The sequence below is a fragment of the Pipistrellus hanaki genome (genome assembly GCF_964339955.1).
Source record: "Pipistrellus hanaki genome assembly, contig: scaffold_24, whole genome shotgun sequence".
Classification (NCBI taxonomy): domain Eukaryota; kingdom Metazoa; phylum Chordata; class Mammalia; order Chiroptera; family Vespertilionidae; genus Pipistrellus; species Pipistrellus hanaki.
In genome coordinates, this window is record NW_028182302.1 from 5,215,356 (window position 1) to 5,237,548 (window position 22,193).

Consider the following 22,193-nt stretch of genomic DNA (forward strand, 5'->3'; position numbering starts at 1 on the left):
CAGTTCTTAGTGTAGAAAAGGTAGGTAAGATAAGGGAAATCCTTAATTCCAGTTAAGATCACATAAAACTCTGTATGAATCCTATATTCTTTACTTAAAGGAGACTAGAGTGGTAAATGTGTGTTATACAAGCCAGAATACCATTGAAATAGAGAAAGAAACACGTTCGGCAGCTTTGGAAAGCCTTACACTTCACTGAAATGTTGTACTACACTCTATAACACAGTTGAGAGACAATGTTCCCTAGCTCCCTCAGTTCATAACAGTGTGTAGGAAGTTGTTTGAAAAAGTGGGCAAAGCTTTTACTTGGGCCAGAAGGCAGAACATAGGAAACTACATGAAAACATGAATAATTCAGTGAAAATGACTGTAAACAGATGAGAACTTGTTTAGAACTGCTGAAAGAGAATCTCCAAGTCAGTTCTTAGTGTAGAAGAGGTAGCAAAGATAAGGGAAATTCTTAATTCCAGTTAAGATCACATAAAACACTGTATGAATCCTATATTCTTTACTTAAAGGAGACTAGAGTGATAAATGTGTGTTATACAAGGCAGAATACCATTGAAATAGAGAAAGAAACACATTCGGCAGCTTTGGAAAGCCTTACACTTCACTGAAATGTAGTAGTACACTCTATAACACAGTTGAGAGACAATGTTCCCGAGCTGCCTCAGTTCATAACAGTGTGTAGGAATGTGTTTGATAAAGAGGGCAAAGCTTATACTTGGGCCAGAAGGCAGAATATAGGAAACTACATGAAAACATGAATAATTCAGTGAAAATGACTGTAAACAGATGAGAACTTGTTTAGAACAGCTGAAAGAGAATCTCCAAGTCAGTTCTTAGTGTAGAAAAGGTAGCTAAGATAAGGAAAATCCTTAATTCCAGTTAAGATCACATGAAACACGGTATGAATCCTATATTCTTTACTTAAAGGAGACTAGAGTGGTAAATGTGTGTTATACATGAAACACTGTATGAATCCTATATTCTTTACTTAAAGGAGACTACAGTGGTAAATGTGTGTTATACAAGGCAGAATACCATTGAAATAGAGAAAGAAACACGTTCGGCAGCTTTGGAAAGCCTTACACTTCACTGAAATGTAGTAGTACACTCTATAACACAGTTGAGAGACAATGTTCCCGAGCTGCCTCAGTTCATAACAGTGTGTAGGAAGTTGTTTGAAAAAGTTGGCAAAGCTTATACTTGGAACAGAAGGCAGAATATAGGAAACTACATGAAAAGATGAATAATTCAGTGAAAATGACTGTAAACAGATGAGAACTGGTTTAGAACAGGTTAAAGAGAATCTCCAAGTCAGTTCTTAGTTTAGAAAAGGTAGCTAAGATAAGGAAAATCCTTAATTCCAGTTAAGATCACATGAAACACTGTATGAATCCTATATTCTTTACTTAAAGGAGACTAGAGTGGTAAATGTGTGTTATACAAGGCAGAATACCATTGAAATAGAGAAAGAAACACGTTCCGCAGCTTTGGAAAGCCTTACACTTCACTGAAATATAGTACTACACTCAATAACACAGTTGAGAGACAATGTTCCCGAGCTGCCTCAGTTCATAACAGTGTGTAGGAAGGTGTTTGATAAAGAGGGCAAAGCTTATACTTGGGCCAGAAGGCAGAATATAGGAAACTACATGAAAACATGAATAATTCAGTGAAAATGACTCTAAACACATGAGAACTTGTTTAGAACAGCTGAAAGAGAATCTCCAATTCAGTTCTTAGTGTAGAAAAGGTAGGTAAGATAAGGGAAATCCTTAATTCCAGTTAAGATCACAAAAAACTCTGTATGAATCCTATATTCTTTACTTAAAGGAGACTGGAGTGGTAAATGTGTGTTATACAAGGCAGAATACCATTGAAATAGAGAAAGAAACACGTTCGGCAGCTTTGGAAAGCCTTACACTTCACTGAAATGTAGTACTACACTCTATAACACAGTTGAGAGACAATGTTCCCGAGCTGCCTCAGTTCATAACAGTGTGTAGGAAGTTGTTTGATAAAGTTGGCAAAGCTTATACTTGTACCAGAAGGCAGAATATAGGAAACTACATGAAAACATGAATAATTCAGTGAAAATGACTGTAAACAGATGAGAACTGGTTTAGAACAGGTTAAAGAGAATCTCCAAGTCAGTTCTTAGTTTAGAAAAGGTAGCTAAGATAAGGAAAATCCTTAATTCCAGTTAAGATCACATGAAACACTGTATGAATCCTATATTCTTTACTTAAAGGAGACTAGAGTGATAAATGTGTGTTATACAAGGCAGAATACCATTGAAATAGAGAAAGAAACACGTTCGGCAGCTTTGGAAAGCCTTACACTTCACTGAAATGTAGTAGTACACTCTATAACACAGTTGAGAGACAATGTTCCCGAGCTGCCTCAGTTCATAACAGTGTGTAGGAAGGTGTTTGATAAAGAGGGCAAAGCTTATACTTGGGCCAGAAGGCAGAATATAGGAAACTACATGAAAACATGAATAATTCAGTGAAAATGACTGTAAACAGATGAGAACTTGTTTAGAACAGCTGAAAGAGAATCTCCAAGTCAGTTCTTAGTGTAGAAAAGGTAGCTAAGATAAGGAAAATCCTTAATTCCAGTTAAGATCACATGAAACACGGTATGAATCCTATATTCTTTACTTAAAGGAGACTAGAGTGGTAAATGTGTGTTATACATGAAACACTGTATGAATCCTATATTCTTTACTTAAAGGAGACTACAGTGGTAAATGTGTGTTATACAAGGCAGAATACCATTGAAATAGAGAAAGAAACACGTTCGGCAGCTTTGGAAAGCCTTACACTTCACTGAAATGTAGTACTACACTCTATAACACAGTTGAGACACAATGTTCCCGAGCTGCCTCAGTTCATAACAGTGTGTTGGAAATTGTTTGATAAAGTTGACAAAGCTTATACTTGGACCAGAAGGCAGAATATAGGAAACTACATGAAAACATGATTAATTCAGTGAAAATGACTGTAAACAGATGAGAACTTGTTTAGAACAGCTGAAAGAGATTCTCCAAGTCAGTTCTTAGTGTAGAAAAGGTAGCTAAGATCCGGGTAATCCTTAATTCGAGTTAAGATTACATGAAACACTGTATGAATCCTATATTGTTTACTTAAAGGAGACTAGAGTGGTAAATGTGTGTTATACAAGGCAGAATACCATTGAAATAGAGAAAGAAACACGTTCGGCAGCTTTGGAAAGCCTTACACTTCACTGAAATGTAGTACTACACTCTATAACACAGTTGAGAGACAATGTTCCCGAGCTGCCTCAGTTCATAACAGTGTGTAGGAAGGTGTTTGATAAAGAGGGCAAAGCCTATACTTGGGCCAGAAGGCAGAATATAGGAAACTACATGAAAACATGAATAATTCAGTGAAAATGACTGTAAACAGATGAGAACTTGTTTAGAACAGCTGAAAGAGAATCTCCAAGACAGTTCTTATTGTAGAAAAGGTAGCTAAGATAAGGGAAATCCTTAATTCCAGTTAAGATCACATGAAACAGTGTATGAATCCTATATTCTTTACTTAAAGGAGACTAGAGTGGTAAATGTGTGTTATACAAGCAGAATACCATTGAAATAGATAAAGAAACACGTTCGGCAGATTTGGAAAGCCTTACACTTCACTGAAATGTAGTACTACACTCTATAACACAGTTGAGAGACAATATTCCCGAGCTGCCTCAGTTCATAACAGTGTGTTGGAAGTTGTTTGATAAAGTTGGCAAAGCTTATACTTGGACCAGAAGGCAGAATAAAGGAAACTACATGAAAACATGAATAATTCAGTGAAAATGACTGTAAACAGATGAGAACTTGTTTAGAACAGCTTAAAGAGAATCTCCAAGTCAGTTCTTAGTTTAGAAAAGGTAGCTAAGGTAAGGAAAATCCTTAATTCCAGTTAAGATCACATGAAACACTGTATGAATAATATATTCTTTACTTAAAGGAGACTAGAGTGGTAAATGTGTGTTATACAAGCAGAATACCATTGAAATAGAGAAAGAAACACGTTCGGCAGCTTTGGAAAGCCTTACACTTCACTGAAATATAGTACTACACTCAATAACACAGTTGAGAGACAATGTTCCCTAGCTCCCTCAGTTCATAACAGTGTGTAGAAAGTTGTTTGATAAAGTGGGCAAAGCTTTTACTTGGGCCAGAAGGCAGAATATAGGAAACTACATGAAAACATGAATAATTCAGTGAAAATGACTCTAAACAGATGAGAACTTGTTTAGAACAGCTGAAAGAGAATCTCCAAGTCAGTTCTTAGGTAGAAGAGGTAGCTAAGATAAGGGAAATCCTTAATTCCAGTTAAGATCACATGAAACACTGTATGAATCCTATATTCTTTACTTAAAGGAGACTAGAGTGGTAAATGTGTGTTATACAAGGCAGAATACCATTGAAATAGAGAAAGAAACACGTTCGGCAGCTTTGGAAAGCCTTACACTTCACTGAAATGAAGTACTACACTCTACAACACAGTTGAGAGACAATGTTCCCGAGCTGCCTCAGTTCATAACAGTGTGTAGGAAGGTGTTTGATAAAGTGGGCAAAGGTTTTACTTGGGCCAGAAGGCAGAATATAGGAAACTACATGAAAACATGATTAATTCAGTGAAAATGACTGTAAACAGATGAGAACTTGTTTAGAACAGCTGAAAGAGAATCTCCAAGTCAGTTCTTAGGTAGAAGAGGTAGCTAAGATAAGGGAAATCCTTAATTCCAGTTAAGATCACATGAAACACTGTATGAATCCTATATTCTTTACTTAAAGGAGACTAGAGTGGTAAATGTGTGTTATACAAGCAGAATACCATTGAAATAGAGAAAGAAACACGTTCGGCAGCTTTGGAAAGCCTTACACTTCACTGAAATATAGTACTACACTCAATAACACAGTTGAGAGACAATGTTCCCGAGCTGCCTCAGTTCATAACAGTGTGTAGGAAGTTGTTTGAAAAAGTGGGCAAAGCTTTTACTTGGGCCAGAAGGCAGAACATAGGAAACTACATGAAAACATGAATAATTCAGTGAAAATGACTCTAAACAGATGAGAACTTGTTTAGAACAGCTTAAAGAGAATCTCCAAGTCAGTTCTTAGTTTAGAAAAGGTAGCTAAGGTAAGGAAAATCCTTAATTCCAGTTAAGATCACATGAAACACTGTATGAATCCTATATTCTTTACTTAAAGGAGACTAGAGTGGTAAATGTGTGTTATACAAGCAGAATACCATTGAAATAGAGAAAGAAACACGTTCGGCAGCTTTGGAAAGCCTTACACTTCACTGAAATATAGTACTACACTCAATAACACAGTTGAGAGACAATGTTCCCGAACTGCCTCAGTTCATAACAGTGTGTAGGAAGTTGTTTGAAAAAGTGGGCAAAGCTTTTACTTGGGCCAGAAGGCAGAACATAGGAAACTACATGAAAACATGAATAATTCAGTGAAAATGACTCTAAACAGATGAGAACTTGTTTAGAACTGCTGAAAGAGAATCTCCAAGTCAGTTCTTAGTGTAGAAGAGGTAGCTAAGATAAGGGAAATTCTTAATTCCAGTTAAGATCACATAAAACACTGTATGAATCCTATATTCTTTACTTAAAGGAGACTAGAGTGGTAAATGTGTGTTATACAAGGCAGAATACCATTGAAATAGAGAAAGAAACACGTTCAGCAGCTTTGGAAAGCCTTACACTTCACTGAAATGTAGTACTACACTCTATAACACAGTTGAGAGACAATGTTCCCGAGCTGCCTCAGTTCATAACAGTGTGTAGGAAGTTGTTTGATAAAGTTGGCAAAGCTTATACTTGGAACAGAAGGCAGAATATAGGAAACTACATGAAAAGATGAATAATTCAGTGAAAATGACTGTAAACAGATGAGAACTGGTTTAGAACAGGATAAAGAGAATCTCCAAGTCAGTTCTTAGTTTAGAAAAGGTAGCTAAGATAAGGAAAATCCTTAATTCCAGTTAAGATCACATGAAACACTGTATGAATCCTATATTCTTTACTTAAAGGAGACTAGAGTGGTAAATGTGTGTTATACAAGGCAGAATACCATTGAAATAGAGAAAGAAACACGTTCCGCAGATTTGGAAAGCCTTACACTTCACTGAAATATAGTACTACACTCAATAACACAGTTGAGAGACAATGTTCCCGAGCTGCCTCAGTTCATAACAGTGTGTAGGAAGGTGTTTGATAAAGAGGGCAAAGCTTATACTTGGCACAGAAGGCAGAATATAGGAAACTACATGAAAACATGAATAATTCATTGAAAATGACTGTGAACAGATGAGAACTTGTTTAGAACAGCTGAAAGAGAATCTCCAAGTCAGTTCTTAGTGTAGAAAAGGTAGGTAAGATAAGGGAAATCCTTAATTCCAGTTAAGATCACATAAAACTCTGTATGAATCCTATATTCTTTACTTAAAGGAGACTAGAGTGGTAAATGTGTGTTATACAAGCCAGAATACCATTGAAATAGAGAAAGAAACACGTTCGGCAGCTTTGGAAAGCCTTACACTTCACTGAAATGTTGTACTACACTCTATAACACAGTTGAGAGACAATGTTCCCTAGCTCCCTCAGTTCATAACAGTGTGTAGGAAGTTGTTTGAAAAAGTGGGCAAAGCTTTTACTTGGGCCAGAAGGCAGAACATAGGAAACTACATGAAAACATGAATAATTCAGTGAAAATGACTGTAAACAGATGAGAACTTATTTAGAACTGCTGAAAGAGAATCTCCAAGTCAGTTCTTAGTGTAGAAGAGGTAGCAAAGATAAGGGAAATTCTTAATTCCAGTTAAGATCACATAAAACACTGTATGAATCCTATATTCTTTACTTAAAGGAGACTAGAGTGATAAATGTGTGTTATACAAGGCAGAATACCATTGAAATAGAGAAAGAAACACATTCGGCAGCTTTGGAAAGCCTTACACTTCACTGAAATGTAGTAGTACACTCTATAACACAGTTGAGAGACAATGTTCCCGAGCTGCCTCAGTTCATAACAGTGTGTAGGAATGTGTTTGATAAAGAGGGCAAAGCTTATACTTGGGCCAGAAGGCAGAATATAGGAAACTACATGAAAACATGAATAATTCAGTGAAAATGACTGTAAACAGATGAGAACTTGTTTAGAACAGCTGAAAGAGAATCTCCAAGTCAGTTCTTAGTGTAGAAAAGGTAGCTAAGATAAGGAAAATCCTTAATTCCAGTTAAGATCACATGAAACACGGTATGAATCCTATATTCTTTACTTAAAGGAGACTAGAGTGGTAAATGTGTGTTATACATGAAACACTGTATGAATCCTATATTCTTTACTTAAAGGAGACTACAGTGGTAAATGTGTGTTATACAAGGCAGAATACCATTGAAATAGAGAAAGAAACACGTTCGGCAGCTTTGGAAAGCCTTACACTTCACTGAAATGTAGTACTACACTCTATAACACAGTTGAGAGACAATGTTCCCGAGCTGCCTCAGTTCATAACAGTGTGTAGGAAGTTGTTTGAAAAAGTTGGCAAAGCTTATACTTGGAACAGAAGGCAGAATATAGGAAACTACATGAAAAGATGAATAATTCAGTGAAAATGACTGTAAACAGATGAGAACTGGTTTAGAACAGGTTAAAGAGAATCTCCAAGTCAGTTCTTAGTTTAGAAAAGGTAGCTAAGATAAGGAAAATCCTTAATTCCAGTTAAGATCACATGAAACACTGTATGAATCCTATATTCTTTACTTAAAGGAGACTAGAGTGGTAAATGTGTGTTATACAAGGCAGAATACCATTGAAATAGAGAAAGAAACACGTTCCGCAGCTTTGGAAAGCCTTACACTTCACTGAAATATAGTACTACACTCAATAACACAGTTGAGAGACAATGTTCCCGAGCTGCCTCAGTTCATAACAGTGTGTAGGAAGGTGTTTGATAAAGAGGGCAAAGCTTATACTTGGGCCAGAAGGCAGAATATAGGAAACTACATGAAAACATGAATAATTCAGTGAAAATGACTCTAAACACATGAGAACTTGTTTAGAACAGCTGAAAGAGAATCTCCAATTCAGTTCTTAGTGTAGAAAAGGTAGGTAAGATAAGGGAAATCCTTAATTCCAGTTAAGATCACAAAAAACTCTGTATGAATCCTATATTCTTTACTTAAAGGAGACTGGAGTGGTAAATGTGTGTTATACAAGGCAGAATACCATTGAAATAGAGAAAGAAACACGTTCGGCAGCTTTGGAAAGCCTTACACTTCACTGAAATGTAGTACTACACTCTATAACACAGTTGAGAGACAATGTTCCCGAGCTGCCTCAGTTCATAACAGTGTGTAGGAAGTTGTTTGATAAAGTTGGCAAAGCTTATACTTGTACCAGAAGGCAGAATATAGGAAACTACATGAAAACATGAATAATTCAGTGAAAATGACTGTAAACAGATGAGAACTGGTTTAGAACAGGTTAAAGAGAATCTCCAAGTCAGTTCTTAGTTTAGAAAAGGTAGCTAAGATAAGGAAAATCCTTAATTCCAGTTAAGATCACATGAAACACTGTATGAATCCTATATTCTTTACTTAAAGGAGACTAGAGTGATAAATGTGTGTTATACAAGGCAGAATACCATTGAAATAGAGAAAGAAACACGTTCGGCAGCTTTGGAAAGCCTTACACTTCACTGAAATGTAGTAGTACACTCTATAACACAGTTGAGAGACAATGTTCCCGAGCTGCCTCAGTTCATAACAGTGTGTAGGAAGGTGTTTGATAAAGAGGGCAAAGCTTATACTTGGGCCAGAAGGCAGAATATAGGAAACTACATGAAAACATGAATAATTCAGTGAAAATGACTGTAAACAGATAAGAACTTGTTTAGAACAGCTGAAAGAGAATCTCCAAGTCAGTTCTTAGTGTAGAAAAGGTAGCTAAGATAAGGAAAATCCTTAATTCCAGTTAAGATCACATGAAACACGGTATGAATCCTATATTCTTTACTTAAAGGAGACTAGAGTGGTAAATGTGTGTTATACATGAAACACTGTATGAATCCTATATTCTTTACTTAAAGGAGACTACAGTGGTAAATGTGTGTTATACAAGGCAGAATACCATTGAAATAGAGAAAGAAACACGTTCGGCAGCTTTGGAAAGCCTTACACTTCACTGAAATGTAGTACTACACTCTATAACACAGTTGAGACACAATGTTCCCGAGCTGCCTCAGTTCATAACAGTGTGTTGGAAATTGTTTGATAAAGTTGACAAAGCTTATACTTGGACCAGAAGGCAGAATATAGGAAACTACATGAAAACATGATTAATTCAGTGAAAATGACTGTAAACAGATGAGAACTTGTTTAGAACAGCTGAAAGAGATTCTCCAAGTCAGTTCTTAGTGTAGAAAAGGTAGCTAAGATCCGGGTAATCCTTAATTCGAGTTAAGATTACATGAAACACTGTATGAATCCTATATTGTTTACTTAAAGGAGACTAGAGTGGTAAATGTGTGTTATACAAGGCAGAATACCATTGAAATAGAGAAAGAAACACGTTCGGCAGCTTTGGAAAGCCTTACACTTCACTGAAATGTAGTACTACACTCTATAACACAGTTGAGAGACAATGTTCCCGAGCTGCCTCAGTTCATAACAGTGTGTAGGAAGGTGTTTGATAAAGAGGGCAAAGCCTATACTTGGGCCAGAAGGCAGAATATAGGAAACTACATGAAAACATGAATAATTCAGTGAAAATGACTGTAAACAGATGAGAACTTGTTTAGAACAGCTGAAAGAGAATCTCCAAGACAGTTCTTATTGTAGAAAAGGTAGCTAAGATAAGGGAAATCCTTAATTCCAGTTAAGATCACATGAAACAGTGTATGAATCCTATATTCTTTACTTAAAGGAGACTAGAGTGGTAAATGTGTGTTATACAAGCAGAATACCATTGAAATAGATAAAGAAACACGTTCGGCAGATTTGGAAAGCCTTACACTTCACTGAAATGTAGTACTACACTCTATAACACAGTTGAGAGACAATATTCCCGAGCTGCCTCAGTTCATAACAGTGTGTTGGAAGTTGTTTGATAAAGTTGGCAAAGCTTATACTTGGACCAGAAGGCAGAATAAAGGAAACTACATGAAAACATGATTAATTCAGTGAAAATGACTGTAAACAGATGAGAACTTGTTTAGAACAGCTTAAAGAGAATCTCCAAGTCAGTTCTTAGTTTTGAAAAGGTAGCTAAGATAAGGAAAATCCTTAATTCCAGTTAAGATCACATGAAACACTGTATGAATCCTATATTCTTTACTTAAAGGAGACTAGAGTGGTAAATGTGTGTTATACAAGCAGAATACCATTGAAATAGAGAAAGGAACACGTTCGGCAGCTTTGGAAAGCCTTACACTTCACTGAAATATAGTACTACACTCAATAACACAGTTGAGAGACAATGTTCCCGAGCTGCCTCAGTTCATAACAGTGTGTAGGAAGGTGTTTGATAAAGAGGGCAAAGCTTATACTTGGGCCAGAAGGCAGAATATAGGAAACTACATGAAAACATGAATAATTCAGTGAAAATGACTCTAAACAGATGAGAACTGGTTTAGAACAGCTGAAAGAGAATCTCCAAGTCATTTCTTACTGTAGAAGAGGTAGCTAAGATAAGGGAAATCCTTAATTCCAGTTAAGATCACATGAAACACTGTATGAATCCTATATTCTTTACTTAAAGGAGACTAGAGTGGTAAATGTGTGTTATACAAGGCAGAATACCATTGAAATAGAGAAAGAAACACGTTCGGCAGCTTTGGAAAGCCTTACACTTCACTGAAATGTAGTACTACACTCTATAACACAGTGGAGAGACAATGTTCCCGAGCTGCCTCAGTTCATAACAGTGTGTAGGAAATTGTTTGATAAAGTTGGCAAAGCTTATACTTGTACCAGAAGGCAGAATATAGGAAACTACATGAAAACATGAATAATTCAGTGAAAATGACTGTAAACAGATGAGAACTGGTTTAGAACAGGTTAAAGAGAATCTCCAAGTCAGTTCTTAGTTTAGAAAAGGTAGCTAAGATAAGGAAAATCCTTAATTCCAGTTAAGATCACATGAAACACTGTATGAATCCTATATTCTTTACTTAAAGGAGACTAGAGTGGTAAATGTGTGTTATACAAGGCAGAATACCATTGAAATAGAGAAAGAAACACGTTCCGCAGCTTTAGAAAGCCTTACACTTCACTGAAATATAGTACTACACTCAATAACACAGTTGAGAGACAATGTTCCCGAGCTGCCTCAGTTCATAACAGTGTGTAGGAAGGTGTTTGATAAAGAGGGCAAAGCTTATACTTGGGCCAGAAGGCAGAATATAGGAAACTACATGAAAACATGAATAATTCAGTGAAAATGACTGTAAACAGATGAGAACTTGTTTAGAACAGCTGAAAGAGAATCTCCTAGTCAGTTCTTAGTGTAGAAAAGGTAGGTAAGATAAGGGAAATCCTTAATTCCAGTTAAGATCACATAAAACTCTGTATGAATCCTATATTCTTTACTTAAAGGAGACTAGAGTGGTAAATGTGTGTTATACAAGGCAGAATACCATTGAAATAGAGAAAGAAACACGTTCGGCAGCTTTGGAAAGCCTTACACTTCACTGAAATGTAGTAGTACACTCTATAACACAGTTGAGAGACAATGTTCCCTAGCTCCCTCAGTTCATAACAGTGTGTAGGAAATGGTTTGATAAAGTGGGCAAAGCTTATACTTGGGCCAGAAGGCAGAATATAGGAAACTACATGAAAACATGAATAATTCAGTGAAAATGACTGTAAACAGATGAGAACTGGTTTAGAACAGCTGAAAGAGAATCTCCAAGTCAGTTCTTAGTGTAGAAAAGGTAGCTAAGATAAGGAAAATCCTTAATTCCCGTTAAGATCACATGAAACACTGTATGAATCCTATATTCTTTACTTAAAGGAGACTAGAGTGGTAAATGTGTGTTATACAAGGCAGAATACCATTGAAATAGAGAAAGAAAAACGTTTGGCAGCTTTGGAAAGCCTTACACTTCACTGAAATGTAGTACTACACTCTATAACACTCTTGAGAGACAATGTTCCCAAGCTGCCTCAGTTCATAACAGTGTGTAGGAAGGTGTTTGATAAAGAGGGCAAAGCTTATACTTGGGCCAGAAGGCAGAATATAGGAAACTACATGAAAACATGAATAATTCAGTGAAAATGACTGTAAACAGATGAGAACTTGTTTAGAACAGCTGAAAGAGATTCTCCAAGTCAATTCTTAGTGTAGAAAAGTTAGCTAAGATCCGGGAAATCCTTAATTCGAGTTAAGATTACATGAAACACTGTATGAATCCTATATTCTTTACTTAAAGGAGAGTAGAGTGGTAAATGTGTGTTATACAAGGCAGAATACCATTGAAATAGAGAAAGAAACACGTTCGGCAGCTTTGGAAAGCCTTACACTTCACTGAAATGTAGTACTACACTCTATAACACAGTTGAGAGACAATGTTCCCGAGCTGCCTCAGTTCATAACAGTGTGTAGGAAGGTGTTTGATAAAGAGGGCAAAGCCTATACTTGGGCCAGAAGGCAGAATATAGGAAACTACATGAAAACATGAATAATTCAGTGAAAATGACTGTAAACAGATGAGAACTTGTTTAGAACAGCTGAAAGAGAATCTCCAAGACAGTTCTTATTGTAGAAAAGGTAGCTAAGATAAGGGAAATCCTTAATTCCAGTTAAGATCACATGAAACAGTGTATGAATCCTATATTCTTTACTTAAAGGAGACTAGAGTGGTAAATGTGTGTTATACAAGCAGAATACCATTGAAATAGATAAAGAAACACGTTCGGCAGATTTGGAAAGCCTTACACTTCACTGAAATGTAGTACTACACTCTATATAACACAGTTGAGAGACAATGTTCCCTAGCTCCCTCAGTTCATAACAGTGTGTAGGAATGTGTTTGATAAAGAGGGCAAAGCTTATACTTGGGCCAGAAGGCAGAATATAGGAAACTACATGAAAACATGATTAATTCAGTGAAAATGACTGTAAACAGATGAGAACTTGTTTAGAACAGCTGAAAGAGATTCTCCAAGTCAGTTCTTAGTTTAGAAAAGGTAGCTAAGATAATGAAAATCCTTAATTCCAGTTAAGATCACATGAAACACTGTATGAATCCTATATTCTTTACTTAAAGGAGACTAGAGTGGTAAATGTGTGTTATACAAGGCAGAATATCATTGAAATAGAGAAAGAAACACGTTCGGCAGCTTTGGAAAGCCTTACACTTCACTGAAATATAGTACTACACTCAATAACACAGTTGAGAGACTATGTTCCCGAGCTGCCTCAGTTCATAACAGTGTGTAGGAATGTGTTTGATAAAGAGGGCAAAGCTTATACTTGGGCCAGAAGGCAGAATATAGGAAACTACATGAAAACATGAATAATTCAGTGAAAATGACTGTAAACAGATGAGAACTTGTTTAGAACAGCTGAAAGAGAATCTCCAAGTCAGTTATTATTGTAGAAAAGGTAGCTAAGATAAGGGAAATCCTTAATTCCAGTTAAGATCACATGAAACACTGTATGAATCCTATATTCTTTACTTAAAGGAGACTAGAGTGGTAAATGTGTGTTATACAAGGCAGAATACCATTGAAATAGATAAAGAAACACGTTCGGCAGCTTTGGAAAGCCTTACACTTCACTGAAATGTAGTACTACACTCTATAACACAGCTGAGAGACAATATTCCCGAGCTGCCTCAGTTCATAACAGTGTGTAGGAAGTTGTTTGATAAAGTTGGCAAAGCTTATAATTGGACCAGAAGGCAGACTATAGGAAACTACATGAAAACATGAATAATTCAGTGAAAATGACTGTAAACAGATGAGAACTTGTTTAGAACAGCTGAAAGAGAATCTCCAAGTCAGTTCTTAGTGTAGAAAAGGTAGCTAAGATAAGGAAAATCCTTAATTCCAGTTAAGATCACATGAAACACTGTATGAATCCTATATTCTTTATTTAAAGGAGACTAGATTGGTAAATGTGTGTTATACAAGGCAGAATACCATTGAAATAGAGAAAGAAACACGTTTGGCAGCTTTGGAAAGCCGTACACTTCACTGAAATGTAGTACTACTCTCTATAACACAGTTGAGAGACAATGTTCCCTAGCTCCCTCAGTTCATAACAGTGTGTAGGAAGTTGTTTGATAAAGTGGGCAAAGCTTATACTTGGGCCAGAAGGCAGAATATAGGAAACTACATGAAAACATGAATAATTCAGTGAAAATGACTGTAAACAGATGAGAACTTGTTTAGAACAGCTGAAAGAGAATCTCCAAGGCAGTTCTTAGTGTAGAAGAGGTAGCTAAGATAAGGGAAATCCTTAATTCCAGTTAAGATCACATGAAACACTGTATGAATCCTATATTCTTTACTTAAATAAGACTAGAGTGGTAAATGTGTGTTATACAAGGCAGAATACCATTGAAATAAACAAAGAAAAACGTTCGGCAGCTTTGGAAAGCCTTACACTTCACTGAAATGTAGTACTACACTCTATATAACACAGTTGAGAGACAATGTTCCCTAGCTCCCTCAGTTCATAACAGTGTGTAGGAAGTTCTTTGATAAAGTGGGCAAAGCTTATACTTGGGCCAGAAGGCAGAATATAGGAAACTACATGAAAACATGATTAATTCAGTGAAAATGACTGTAAACAGATGAGAACTTGTTTAGAATAGCTGAAAGAGATTCTCCAAGTCAGTTCTTAGTGTAGAAAAGGTAGCTAAGATTCGGGAAATCCTTAATTCCAGTTAAGATCACATGAAACACTGTATGAATCCTATATTATTTACTTAAAGGAGATTAGAGTGGTAAATGTGTGTTATACAAGGCAGAATACCATTGAAATAAATAAAGAAACACGTTCGGCAGCTTTGGAAAGCCTTACACTTCACTGAAATGTAGTACTACACTCTATAACACAGTTGAGAGACAATATTCCCGAGCTGCATCAGTTCATAACAGTGTGTTGGAAGTTGTTTGATAAAGGTGGCAAAGCTTATACTTGGATCAGAAGGCAGAATATAGGAAACTACATGAAAACATGAATAATTCAGTGAAAATGACTGTAAACAGATGAGAACTTGTTTAGAACAGCTGAAAGAGAATCTCCAAGTCAGTTCTTAGTGTAGAAAAGGTAGGTAAGATAAGGGAAATCCTTAATTCCAGTTAAGATCACATGAAACCCTGTATGAATCCTATATTCTTTACTTAAAGGAGACTAGAGTGGTAAATGTGTGTTATACAAGGCAGAATACCATTGAAATAGAGAAAGAAACACGTTCGGCAGCTTTGGAAAGCCTTACACTTCACTGAAATATAGTACTACACTCTATATAACACAGTTGAGAGACAATGTTCCGTAGCTCCCTCAGTTCATAACAGTGTGTAGGAAGTTCTTTGATAAAGTGGGCAAAGCTTATACTTGGGCCAGAAGGCAGAATATAGGAAACTACATAAAAACATTAATAATTCAGTGAAAATGACTGTAAACATGAGAACTTGTTTAGAACAGCTGAAAGAGAATCTCCAAGTCAGTTCTTAGTGTAGAAAAGGTAGCTAAGATAAGGGAAATCCTTAATTCCAGTTAAGAGCACATGAAACACTGTATGAATCCTATATTCTTTACTTAAAGGGGACTAGAGTGGTAAATGTGTGTTATACAAGGCAGAATACCATTGAAATAGAGAAAGAAACACGTTCGGCAGCTTTGGAAAGCCTTACACTTCACTGAAATATAGTACTACACTCAATAACACAGTTGAGAGACTATGTTCCCGAGCTGCCTCAGTTCATAACAGTGTGTAGGAATGTGTTTGATAAAGAGGGCAAAGCTTATACTTGGGCCAGAAGGCAGAATATAGGAAACTACATGAAAACATGAATAATTCAGTGAAAATGACTGTAAACAGATGAGAACTTGTTTAGAACAGCTGAAAGAGAATCTCCAAGTCAGTTATTATTGTAGAAAAGGTAGCTAAGATAAGGGAAATCCTTAATTCCAGTTAAGATCACATGAAACACTGTATGAATCCTATATTCTTTACTTAAAGGAGACTAGAGTGGTAAATGTGTGTTATACAAGGCAGAATACCATTGAAATAGATAAAGAAACACGTTCGGCAGCTTTGGAAAGCCTTACACTTCACTGAAATGTAGTACTACACTCTATAACACAGCTGAGAGACAATATTCCCGAGCTGCCTCAGTTCATAACAGTGTGTAGGAAGTTGTTTGATAAAGTTGGCAAAGCTTATAATTGGACCAGAAGGCAGACTATAGGAAACTACATGAAAACATGAATAATTCAGTGAAAATGACTGTAAACAGATGAGAACTTGTTTAGAACAGCTGAAAGAGAATCTCCAAGTCAGTTCTTAGTGTAGAAAAGGTAGCTAAGATAAGGAAAATCCTTAATTCCAGTTAAGATCACATGAAACACTGTATGAATCCTATATTCTTTATTTAAAGGAGACTAGATTGGTAAATGTGTGTTATACAAGGCAGAATACCATTGAAATAGAGAAAGAAACACGTTTGGCAGCTTTGGAAAGCCGTACACTTCACTGAAATGTAGTACTACTCTCTATAACACAGTTGAGAGACAATGTTCCCTAGCTCCCTCAGTTCATAACAGTGTGTAGGAAGTTGTTTGATAAAGTGGGCAAAGCTTATACTTGGGCCAGAAGGCAGAATATAGGAAACTACATGAAAACATGAATAATTCAGTGAAAATGACTGTAAACAGATGAGAACTTGTTTAGAACAGCTGAAAGAGAATCTCCAAGGCAGTTCTTAGTGTAGAAGAGGTAGCTAAGATAAGGGAAATCCTTAATTCCAGTTAAGATCACATGAAACACTGTATGAATCCTATATTCTTTACTTAAATAAGACTAGAGTGGTAAATGTGTGTTATACAAGGCAGAATACCATTGAAATAAACAAAGAAAAACGTTCGGCAGCTTTGGAAAGCCTTACACTTCACTGAAATGTAGTACTACACTCTATATAACACAGTTGAGAGACAATGTTCCCTAGCTCCCTCAGTTCATAACAGTGTGTAGGAAGTTCTTTGATAAAGTGGGCAAAGCTTATACTTGGGCCAGAAGGCAGAATATAGGAAACTACATGAAAACATGATTAATTCAGTGAAAATGACTGTAAACAGATGAGAACTTGTTTAGAATAGCTGAAAGAGATTCTCCAAGTCAGTTCTTAGTGTAGAAAAGGTAGCTAAGATTCGGGAAATCCTTAATTCCAGTTAAGATCACATGAAACACTGTATGAATCCTATATTATTTACTTAAAGGAGATTAGAGTGGTAAATGTGTGTTATACAAGGCAGAATACCATTGAAATAAATAAAGAAACACGTTCGGCAGCTTTGGAAAGCCTTACACTTCACTGAAATGTAGTACTACACTCTATAACACAGTTGAGAGACAATATTCCCGAGCTGCATCAGTTCATAACAGTGTGTTGGAAGTTGTTTGATAAAGGTGGCAAAGCTTATACTTGGATCAGAAGGCAGAATATAGGAAACTACATGAAAACATGAATAATTCAGTGAAAATGACTGTAAACAGATGAGAACTTGTTTAGAACAGCTGAAAGAGAATCTCCAAGTCAGTTCTTAGTGTAGAAAAGGTAGGTAAGATAAGGGAAATCCTTAATTCCAGTTAAGATCACATGAAACCCTGTATGAATCCTATATTCTTTACTTAAAGGAGACTAGAGTGGTAAATGTGTGTTATACAAGGCAGAATACCATTGAAATAGAGAAAGAAACACGTTCGGCAGCTTTGGAAAGCCTTACACTTCACTGAAATATAGTACTACACTCTATATAACACAGTTGAGAGACAATGTTCCGTAGCTCCCTCAGTTCATAACAGTGTGTAGGAAGTTCTTTGATAAAGTGGGCAAAGCTTATACTTGGGCCAGAAGGCAGAATATAGGAAACTACATAAAAACATTAATAATTCAGTGAAAATGACTGTAAACATGAGAACTTGTTTAGAACAGCTGAAAGAGAATCTCCAAGTCAGTTCTTAGTGTAGAAAAGGTAGCTAAGATAAGGGAAATCCTTAATTCCAGTTAAGAGCACATGAAACACTGTATGAATCCTATATTCTTTACTTAAAGGGGACTAGAGTGGTAAATGTGTGTTATACAAGGCAGAATACCATTGAAATAGAGAAAGAAACACGTTCGGCAGCTTTGGAAAGCCTTACACTTCACTGAAAGGTAGTACTACACTCTATAACACAGTTGAGAGACAATGTTCAATAGCTGCCTCAGTACTTAACAGTGTGTAGGAAGTTGTTTGATAAAGTGGGCAAAGCTTATACTTGGGCCAGAAGGCAGAATATAGGAAACTACATGAAAACATGATTAATTCAGTGAAAATGACTGTAAACAGATGAGAACTTGTTTAGAACAGCTGAAAGAGATTCTCCAAGTCAGTTCTTAGTGTAGAAGAGGTAGCTAAGATAAGGGAAATCCTTAATTCCAGTTAAGATCACATGAAACACTGTATGAATCCTATATTCTTTACTTAAAGGGGACTAGAGTGGTAAATGTGTGTTATACAAGGCAGAATACCATTGAAATAGAGAAAGAAACACGTTCGGCAGCTTTGGAAAGCCTTACACTTCACTGAAATGTAGTACTACACTCTATATAACAGAGTTGACAGACAATGTTCTCTAGCTCCCTCAGTTCATAACAGTGTGTAGGAAGTTCTTTGATAAAGTGGGCAAAGCTTATACTTGGGCCAGAGGGCAGAATATAGGAAATTACATAAAACATGATTAATTCAGTGAAAATGACTGTAAACATGAGAACTTGTTTAGAACAGCTGAAAGAGATTCTCCAAGTCAGTTCTTAGTGTAGAAAAGGTAGCTAAGATAAGGGAAATCCTTAATTCCAGTTAAGAGCACATGAAACACTGTATGAATCCTATATTCTTTACTTAAAGGAGACTAGAGTGGTAAATGTGTGTTATACAAGGCAGAATACCATTGAAATAGAGAAAGAAACACGTTCGGCAGCTTTGGAAAGCCTTACACTTCACTGAAAGGTAGTACTACACTCTATAACACAGTTGAGAGACAATGTTCAATAGCTGCCTCAGTACTTAACAGTGTGTAGGAAGTTGTTTGATAAAGTGGGCAAAGCTTATACTTGGGCCAGAAGGCAGAATATAGGAAACTACATGAAAACATGATTAATTCAGTGAAAATGACTGTAAACAGATGAGAACTTGTTTAGAACAGCTGAAAGAGATTCTCCAAGTCAGTTCTTAGTGTAGAAGAGGTAGCTAAGATAAGGGAAATCCTTAATTCCAGTTAAGATCACATGAAACACTGTATGAATCCTATATTCTTTACTTAAAGGAGACTAGAGTGGTAAATGTGTGTTATACAAGGCAAAATACCATTGAAATAGAGAAAGAAACACGTTCGGCAGCTTTGGAAAGCCTTACACTTCACTGAAATGTAGTACTACACTCTATAACACAGTTGAGAGACAATATTCCCGAGCTGCCTCAGTTCATAACAGTTTGTTGGAAGTTGTTTGATAAAGTTGGCAAAGCTTATACTTGGACCAGAAGGCAGAATATAGGAAACTACATGAAAACATGATTAATTCAGTGAAAATGACTGTAAACAGATGAGAACTTGTTTAGAACAGCTGAAAGAGAATCTCCAAGTCAGTTCTTAGTGTAGAAAAGGTAGCTAAGATAAGGGAAATCCTTAATTCCAGTTAAGATCACATGAAACACTGTATGAATCCTATATTCTTTACTTAAAGGAGACTAGAGTGGTAAATGTGTGTTATACAAGGCAGAATACCTTTAAAATAGAGAAAGAAACACGTTCGGCAGCTTTGGAAAGCCTTACACTTCACTGAAATGTAGTACTACACTCTATAACACAGTTGAGAGACAATGTTCCTGAGCTGCCTCAGTTCATAACAGTGTGTAGGAAGTTGTTTGATAAAGTGGGCAAAGCTTATACTTGGTCCAGAAGGCAGAATATAGGAAACTACATGAAAACATGAATAATTCAGTGAAAATGACTGTAAACAGATGAGAACTTGTTTAGAACAGCTGAAAGAGAATCTCCAAGTCAGTTCTTAGTGTAGAAAAGGTAGGTAAGATAAGGGAAATCCTTAATTCCAGTTAAGATCACATGAAACACTGTATGAATCCTATATTCTTTACTTAAAGGAGACTAGAGTGGTAAATGTGTGTTATACAAGGCAGAATACCATTGAAATAGAGAAAGAAACACGTTCGGCAGCTTTGGAAAGCCTTACACTTCACTGAAATGTAGTACTACACTCTATATAACAGAGTTGAGAGACAATGTTCCCTAGCTCCCTCAGTTCATAACAGTGTGTAGGAAGTTCTTTGATAAAGTGGGCAAAGCTTATACTTGGGCCAGAGGGCAGAATATAGGAAATTACATAAAAACATTAATAATTCAGTGAAAATGACTGTAAACATGAGAACTTGTTTAGAACAGCTGAAAGAGATTCTCCAAGTCAGTTCTTATTGTAGAAAAGGTAGCTAAGATAAGGGAAATTCTTAATTCCAGTTAAGAGCACATGAAACACTGTATGAATCCTATATTCTTTTCTTAAAGGAGACTAGAGTGGTAAATGTGTGTTATACAAGGCAGAATACCATTGAAATAGAGAAAGAAACACGTTCGGCAGCTTTGGAAAGCCTTACACTTCACTGAAATGTAGTACTACACTCTATAACACAGTTGAGAGACAATGTTCAATAGCTGCCTCAGTACTTAACAGTGTGTAGGAAGTTGTTTGATAAAGTGGGCAAAGCTTATAATTGGGCCAGAAGGCAGAATATAGGAAACTACATGAAAACATGATTAATTCAGTGAAAATGACTGTAAACAGATGAGAACTTGTTTAGAACAGCTGAAAGAGATTCTCCAAGTCAGTTCTTAGTGTAGAAGAGGTAGCTAAGATAAGGGAAATCCTTAATTCCAGTTAAGATCACATGAAACACTGTATGAATCCTATATTCTTTACTTAAAGGAGACTAGAGTGGTAAATGTGTGTTATACAAGGCAGAATACCATTGAAATAGAGAAAGAAACACGTTCGGCAGCTTTGGAAAGCCTTACACTTCACTGAAATGTAGTACTACACTCTATAACACAGTTGAGAGACAATATTCCCGAGCTGCCTCAGTTCATAACAGTGTGTTGGAAGTTGTTTGATAAAGTTGGCAAAGCTTATACTTGGACCAGAAGGCAGAATATAGGAAACTACATGAAAACATGATTAATTCAGTGAAAATGACTGTAAACAGATGAGAACTTGTTTAGAACAGCTGAAAGAGAATCTCCAAGTCAGTTCTTAGTGTAGAAAAGGTAGCTAAGATAAGGAAAATCCTTAATTCCAGTTAAGATCACATGAAACTCTGTATGAATCCTATATTCTTTACTTAAAGGAGAGTAGAGTGGTAAATGTGTGTTATACAAGGCAGAATACCTTTAAAATAGAGAAAGAAACACGTTCGGCAGCTTTGGAAAGCCTTACACTTCACTGAAATGTAGTACTACACTCTATAACACAGTTGAGAGACAATGTTCCTGAGCTGCCTCAGTTCATAACAGTGTGTAGGAAGTTGTTTGATAAAGTGGGCAAAGCTTATACTTGGTCCAGAAGGCAGAATATAGGAAACTACATGAAAACATGAATAATTCAGTGAAAATGACTGTAAACAGATGAGAACTTGTTTAGAACAGCTGAAAGAGATTCTCCAAGTCAGTTCTTAGTGTAGAAAAGGTAGCTAAGATAAGGGAAATCCTTAATTCCAGTTAAGATCACATGAAACACTGTATGAATCCTATATTATTTACTTAAAGGAGATTAGAGTGGTAAATGTGTGTTATACAAGGCAGAATACCATTGAAATAAATAAAGAAACACGTTCGGCAGCTTTGGAAAGCCTTACACTT